The sequence below is a fragment of the Manis pentadactyla genome, chromosome 6, assembly GCF_030020395.1.
Source record: "Manis pentadactyla isolate mManPen7 chromosome 6, mManPen7.hap1, whole genome shotgun sequence".
In the NCBI taxonomy this organism is placed as follows: domain Eukaryota; kingdom Metazoa; phylum Chordata; class Mammalia; order Pholidota; family Manidae; genus Manis; species Manis pentadactyla.
The window spans coordinates 91,022,976-91,030,685 of NC_080024.1; the positions used below are offsets into that span (position 1 = coordinate 91,022,976).

At 42.2% G+C, this 7,710-nt stretch overlaps 1 pseudogene; it reads right to left on the reverse strand.

The window, feature by feature from the left end:
• Nucleotides 1-2,220: 2,220 nt before the first annotated feature.
• Nucleotides 2,221-7,509, reverse strand: LOC130684124 (trafficking protein particle complex subunit 8-like; annotated as a pseudogene).
• Between the last annotated feature and the right edge of the window lie 201 nt (nucleotides 7,510-7,710).

Here is a 7,710-nt window from a genome sequence, read left to right on the forward strand (position 1 = left end):
AATTTGGTATTTGTCTTTCTCTTCCTGACTTATTTCACTTGAGCATAATACTCTCTAGCTCCAGCCATGATGTTGCAAATGGTAGGATTTACATCTTTCTAATGGCTGAATAGTATTCTATTGTGTATATGTACTACATCTTCTTTATCCATTCAACTACTGATGGACACATAGGTTGCTTCCATATCTTAGCTATCATAAATAGTGCTGCAGTAAACATAGGGGTGCTTATGTCTTTCTGAATCTGAGAAGTTGTCTTCTAAGGGTAATTTCCCTGAGGTGGAATTACTGGGTCCAATGGTATTCCTATTTTCATTTTTTTGAGGAACTTCCATATTGCTTTCCACAGTGGTTGAACATTCCCACCAGCAGTGTAGGAGGTTCCCCCTTTCTTTGCATCCTCGCCAGCATTTGTTGTTCCTAGTCGTTTCTGTGCTGGCCATCCTAACTGGTGTGAGGCGATATCTCATTGTGGTTTTAATTTTCATTTCCCTGATAATTAGTGATATGGTGCATCTTTACATGTGCCTGTTGGCCATCTGAATTTCTTCTTTGGAGAAGTATCTGTTAATATCCTCCACCCATTTTTTAATAAGGTTATTTGGTTTTTGAGTGTTGAGGCGTGTGAGGTCTTTATGTATTTTGGATGTTAAGCCCTTGTGGGATATTTCATTTACAAATATTTTTTCCCATACTGTAGGATGCCTTTTTGTTCTGCTGATAGTGTCCTTTGCTGTACAGAAGCTTTTTAGCATGGTGTAGTCCCATCTGTTCAGTTTTTATTTTGTTTCCCTTGCCCGAGGAGATGCGTTCAGGAAAAAGTTGCCCATGTTCATATTCAAGAGATTTTTACCTATGTTTTCTTCTAAGAGCTTTATGGTTTCATGACTTAACATTCAGCTCTTTGATCTATTTTGAGTTCAATTTTGTGTATGGGGTTTGACAATAATCCAGTTTCATTCTCTTACATGTAGCTGTCCAGTTTTGCCAACACCAGTTGTTGAAGAGGCCGTTATTTCCCCATTGTATGTCCATGGCTCCTTTATTGTATATTAATTGACCATATATGCTTAGGTTTATATCTGGGCTCTCTAGTCTGTTCCATTGGTCTATGGGTCTGTTCTTGTGCCAGTACCAAATTGTCTTGATTTCTGTGGCTTTGTAGTAGAGCTTGAAGTCAGGGAGTGTTATCAACCCCCACTTTATTCTTCCTTCTCAGGATTGCTTTGGCTACTCATGGTCTTTTGTGGTTCCATATGAATTTTAGAACTATTTGCTCTTGTTTGTTGAAGAATGCTGTTGGTATTTTGATAGGGATTGCATTGAATCTGTAGGTTGCTTTAGGCAGCATGGCCATTTTTTCAATATTAATTCTTCTTACCCATGAGCATGGGATGTGTTTCCATTTATTGGTATCTTCTTTAATTACTCTCATGAGTGTCTTGTAGTTTTCAGAGTGCAGGTCTTTCACTTCCTTGCTTAGGTTTATTCCTAGGGATTTTATTCTTTTTGAGGCAATTGTGAGTGGCAATGTTGTCCTGATTTCTCTTTCTGCTAAGTTCATTGTTAGTGTATGGGAATGCAACAGATTTCTCTGTATTAATTTTGTATCCTGCAACTTTGCTGAATTCAGATATTAGATCTAATAGTTTTGGAGTGAATTCTTTAGGGTTTTCTACGTACAATATTATGTCATCTGCAAATAGTGACAGTTTAACTTCCTCCTTGCCAATCTGGATGCCTTTTATTGCTTTGTGTTGTCTGATTGCCATGTCTAGGACCTCCAGAACTTTGTTGAATAAAAATGGGGAGAGTGGGAATCCTTGTCTTGTTCCCGATCTCAGAGGAAAAGCTTTCAGTTTCTAAATGTTAAGTATGATGTTTGCTGTGAGTTTTTCATATGTGGCCTTTATTGTGTTGAGGTACTTGCCCTCTACACCCATTTTGTTGAGAGTTTTTATCATGAATGGATGTTGAATTTTGTCAAATGCTTTTTCAGCATCTATGGAGATTATCATGTGTTTTTTTTTAATAAAAAATGGCATTTAATAAATCTATACAGTGAATAGCATGTCTTTATTCTATTTACAGTACAATTGTTATAAATATAATACATTTTTGAAAAGCTTATTCTTAATTCACTTGAGTCGATTTATATTTTAAACAGATCAACTCAATTGTTAAAGTTCCATAATAAAGAATATAATTTAAATGACAAAATCTCATATTGTAAAATAGTGCACTCTGCAGAGATGAATGAGGAAAAAAAGTCAAACTCCTTTTGAAACCATATTCAAAGAATCAGAAAAAAATGTTGTTTTACAAAGTTATGTATAAGCCATAGGAACCACAAGATACTGAAGTATGAAGACTCTATAACCAAAGATCAAACCTGGTATTAGAGAATTGTATGAAGCAAAACAGGAAAATTTGTATTTAACACTCTAGAGAAACTTCACAGTAAAGCTGGAATTTATTAACAGGAGCATTGCCAACAAGGCCTTTCCTTCCTCAAAATCATCTCCTGATATTCATATATCATCGATAAGTTGTAACAGCAGACTCAGACATTGGTTTTTAAGATGGGGCTTCATAAGGTGCAAGGATATGTTGAAATTCTGTATTATGAGCACACAAATTATTACCAGGGTTTAAAGAAATACAAAAAAAGAATGTAAGTATTCTCAGTCCAACATGCTCTGTCCTCAACAAACTGACAAGTCCAAGGACTGTGCATTGATCTGACACCAGTATCTGCAACAAGGCAGGCCTTTCAAACACTGCTGCAAGGCCCACTCCGTGAACAAGCTGGCTCCTGGGCACTCCAACAATTCTACAAGATGTCACACATCATTGATGATGATCAGGACAGGCATGGAGTTCTGCTGACTTGTTTCAAACACTGAAAATTGGTCCGATAACTTGGCAAACACCCTTGGTGTTCCAAGGTTATGAACACCTGTGTGGACAAAGCACGCTTTCAGCTGCAAACTGTGAATCTCCTGGATTTTAAGCTGAAGTTTATACTGGGTTTGTCCAAGCCACGTAAACAATCCATGGATTTCCAATGCTTCTGGACTTGTTGTTTTATGCCGAAGATCCACGATCACATCAACACTGGCCTTGGAGCAGTTGGAAAGTAAAAGTGTCACTGGTACTAAACAAAGGCTTTTCTGATGAAATGGATGGTTAAATGATTCTGGATAGTGAAAATTCGTTTTAATGAGATTAGAAAGCTGCTCTCCTGATGGCCTTGAAGAAACTGTAGTGTTTTCTGACTTGAAAAATTTTAACAGTTCCATTTCTGGCAGCTCCTGTTTCTGAGGACATGAAAAGGCTTCTTTTCCTATGGTGCGAAGGGTAACGTGATGCTGGCCTTCCAAAATAAGCTCCTTACTGTCCTCTACGACGTAAGCCTTCCACAGGATGACAATGCTCAAATCCACCTCATTGCACTTCTGAATCCATCTCACAGCTTCCCCTACTGACTGCTTTTCTGTATGCACACACGGCTGGGCTGGTGGCTTCTTACATTCAGAAGACAAACTTTGATAAAAGAAGTCTGCACAAGGGCTTGCTGAACTTACTATCTGCTCGTTTCCCAAGGTGACATCTGCAAAGGTGTGTTTTTCTGAGGACTGCGCAGCAACTTCTTTTTCCTTACATCGTGTTGCCTTGAAGCAAAACTTTCCTTTCTCCCTACTGGCAAGTTTGGCATCTTTGTTTTCAGAGAGATTTACAGATTTCTGTAACTTCCAGTGTTTGCTACTACTTGATACTTGGACTATATGGAATTCCTTAACACCTGCTTCACTAGTATTGGTATTCTCCACATCCACAAAGACAAGCATACTGCCTCCTCTGCCCTCCTCATCTTCAAAAGAATTACTTCTGCAGACACTGGCTCGTACATTCAAAGATCGGCTGGTACAAACAACTGCAGTGTGTCTTAATATTCTGTGACGTATCTTAGGCTGCTTTTTAAGACTTTCATAGTAAAACAAAAAGTTAATTTCATGGACCCCTTCTTCGTCTGGGCCGTGTAACCACATTGGTAGCTGAACTGAAGCTCCAGGCATAAGAATGGCGTCAGGAAGGGGGACAGGAGCCACCTCGGGCGGACTCCCTGTGCCAATGCCAAAGTCAACAGAGGAAGCTGAGGAGAGGAGGGCTGCACACACACAGGTGGAATCTGTCACCACAGTCTTATAGGCACTGCAGTTTTCAGAGGCTGAGTGACTGAGCGGTGTTAGAACAGCTGTGTTACCACCAAAAGTAAAGAATTCTGGACGTTTAGAAACAACCTTCAATTCGGTAAGAGGGCATTTGCTGACATTGACAAATTCCACATATGCTTTTCGGATTTCTCCACAGAGGAGCCCTCCAAGAGTGGCATTTCCTCAGTGATTATGGGATCTAAACGTCGATCAGGACCATATTTAATAGATGTTTTCTCTTCTTTTGTGTTGTTAAGTCGAGGACCTTGAATTTCTAAGTCCTGTCTCCCTCGGACTGACATACTCAAGGAATGTTTTCCTGTGTGACAACCAGGAAGAGCACCAATGCCATCTACTTCCATGGAGCCCTGAATAGTGCCAAGATTATAAACCACTCCCAGAATATGCAGCTCCCCTATGTGATGGGGAAAGAGCTTTAGTCTTGCCACTTTAGATTCTTCACTATTAATTAAGAACTCTGAAATAACTTCAGTTCCAATCATTTCAGGTTCACCTGTTACTGGTTCTTTAACTTCTTCATTCTCCTTTCCACTGAAATCTTGAGGTTGAAATTTCCATAGCAATGACAAGTCAGTCAACAAAAGCGGAACCTTCAACGGGTTTCTAAAGGCCACCTCCACTGTCACTGGTTCTTCTACAACTGCAAGTGGAAATCTTGAGTTATCTGAGTAACTGTTCAAGCAATACTGGGTGGGGTGGAAATTGGGTGGAATTACTCCTCTGTTAACCACAGCAACAACTTGTTCCTCGAGCTCTCGCCACTGCTGAGAGGATTCAGAGTCATATTCCTGATCGAGACTTACATGAGTAGCTGCTTGTTTTTCACCATCTGCTGGCCGTCTGTCATGGCCAAAGAACACCCGCGTTGCTGAGCTGTCAATGTGCGGTAAAGGGAGCTGTGGCAAAGGCCCCTCTGGTGATAGCTGACTTACATTCTTGTAAACATAAAGATATTCTCTGAGGAAGGCCCCTTGCTGGGCAGCAGACTGTTTACTTTCATTGATTAAAATATGCCTAAAAGCAGAGACAGCATTGTCCATCTGCCGAAGAGTGTAAGACTGGCGCCCAATGGTGAAGTTAATGTGATCCTCTGCAAGACACCAGCCTTTTCCTTTATAGACTTGCATGGCTTGACAATAGCAGCGTAAAGCATGCTTTTTCTGTCCTGCTTTACTAAACCGATGGCCTGCCAGTATCATATGAAATGCGTATTTTCTAACCATGGGGCTCTTCATGTTTATAAAGCAATGTGCTGCCTGTTATAGAAGAAGTGCACTTCGAAGGCCAGAATCCTCGCTGGTCAACCGAATCAGGAGCGCTGCAGCCTCCGAGTACTTGCTTTGGCTTTTTAAGATTTCAGCACTCAGCAACACACACCTTTCAGCCAGGATCATATTCTTGCAGATATCCCGGTAAGTCTGGACTGCTGTATCCATGTAATGTGCAGGGTATGGCCTAGGTGCTCCCGGCTGAAGAAAAGCTGACACTGCTGCCATTTCCAAGGCACCAGCTGCATAAAGCATTGCTTGGTCGTTCAGAAAATCCTTCTTTGCAGTGTGATAGCAACTGTAGGCCAAATCATAATGCTGCACCAGGAAACATAAGTCAGCCATCTTCCGAGTCTGAAGTTCCGGCGCCTCTGGGGGGTACAGCAATCCAGATGTATTTTTCAGCTCATTAATGCTCTTTTCTGGTACTTTACTGCCACTAAACCATTTTTTAGTTGCAGAAAATAGAGATCGACTCAAACCTTTCCTTGATATTAGCTGGTCATTTAATTGCCGAATTGTTTTCTCTATATGTGGCAAAAGGCCCCGAAATGTGAACTCTTGTATAAACTGTCGAATTCTATCATGATCAGTAAGGGTTAAACATGCACCATGAATAATTCCAGTATTTGCTTTCTTTGTCTCATATAATGATGAAGCAGATTTTACATGATCTGGGCCATCGGTGCTGTTAGAAAGGTCACTGGATGGGTCCAACTGAAGTGGGTGAGCTCTAAAGTTATTTGGTAAGCCATCTTTGACTTCGTTATCTAATCCATCCAAAGAAAGCAAGCTATTATCAGAATTCTTATTTGAAGTTACTGTACAAGGGCCATCTTCATATGATTCCTGGTTTTGAATACTATTTTTCTGGAGATACTGACTCCAAGGATCTGGTATCTGTTCATCTGATGCTCGATTAGATGCTCGAGAATTAATTTTAAGTAAATAGCAACCCTGAGTTCCATATTTCTGTTTCATTTCTTCATAAATTGATTCAGCTCTCTGTTCATCTCCTGCACTTAAATCATGTAAAAGTACATAATACTTTAGAGTATTTGGTATAAACCACTTGGGGTAGGAATAGTCACTATTGTGCTGAATTCGATGCTGTTCTTGTGACAACTTTGAAAATTGTTCCACAGGTTCAGCTTCACAAGACGATGCTACCAACATACATGCTAAGTAGTGGTTCAGAAATTCATGGTCTGATGCTGGCATCGACTGAAGAAAGGTCTCTCTATAGGACTCAAACCATGGAGTAGTAGCTGTATATAATGAGGATTCTTTCAATTCCATCAGTGTGTCTTTCCAATTACTGTACCAAGGAACACTAGCTTTAATGGACCGATCACTGATGTTGAGGTCATAATCTCCTGCGGTAATCACATTAGCTACTAATCCTTCTGCAGGCTGACTGCCAGAAACGACATCATTCAAAAGCTTCCGAATGGCTCCAGGCTGAGGTGCTTGGGTGACAATATTGCTTACTGCGATCTTCAAATTTTTAATTATGTGAAGCTGATTATTGGGATCTCTCATATGAACCTCGGAGGTGAGGCGGCAGAAGGGCCTCAGCAGCTCCGCGAAGCTCAGGTGGTTGAGGCGCGTGAGCCACTCCGCCTCGTCGCTGCACAGCGCGGCCACGCAGGGCACGAAGGCGTCCGGGATGAGTTCCTGCACGGACTGCACGCACTGAGCCATGGCCGCGGCAGAGGCAGGGTGGCGCCCACCCCGCGGCCGCAGAGGCCGCAGCCGCCGCCCGCCGGCCTGGCCCGGCCGGGCGGGGTCCGCACTAAAGCCCTGGGACCAACGGAAGGCACGGCCGCCGCCGCCTCGGCTCCTGGGGACCCCGCCGCCGGCCCCGCCGCGTCACGGCCTCCTCAGCGCTCGCCCCGGCGATCTCGCATTCCACCCAGAGGAGGACCCGCCGACAACCGCCAGGGAGGCCTCCCGACGGCCAAACCGCGGTCACCACCCGGCCGGGACCGCCATGTTGGGGCCGAACCTATCATGTGTTTTTTGTCCTTCTTTTTGTTGATATGGTGGATGATGTTGATGGATTTTTGAATGTTGTACCATACTTGAATCCCTGGAATAAATCCTACTTGTTCATGATGGATGATCTTTTTGATGTATTTTTGAATTTAGTTTGGTAATATTTTGTGGAGTACTTTTGCATCTATGTTCATCAGGGATAGTGG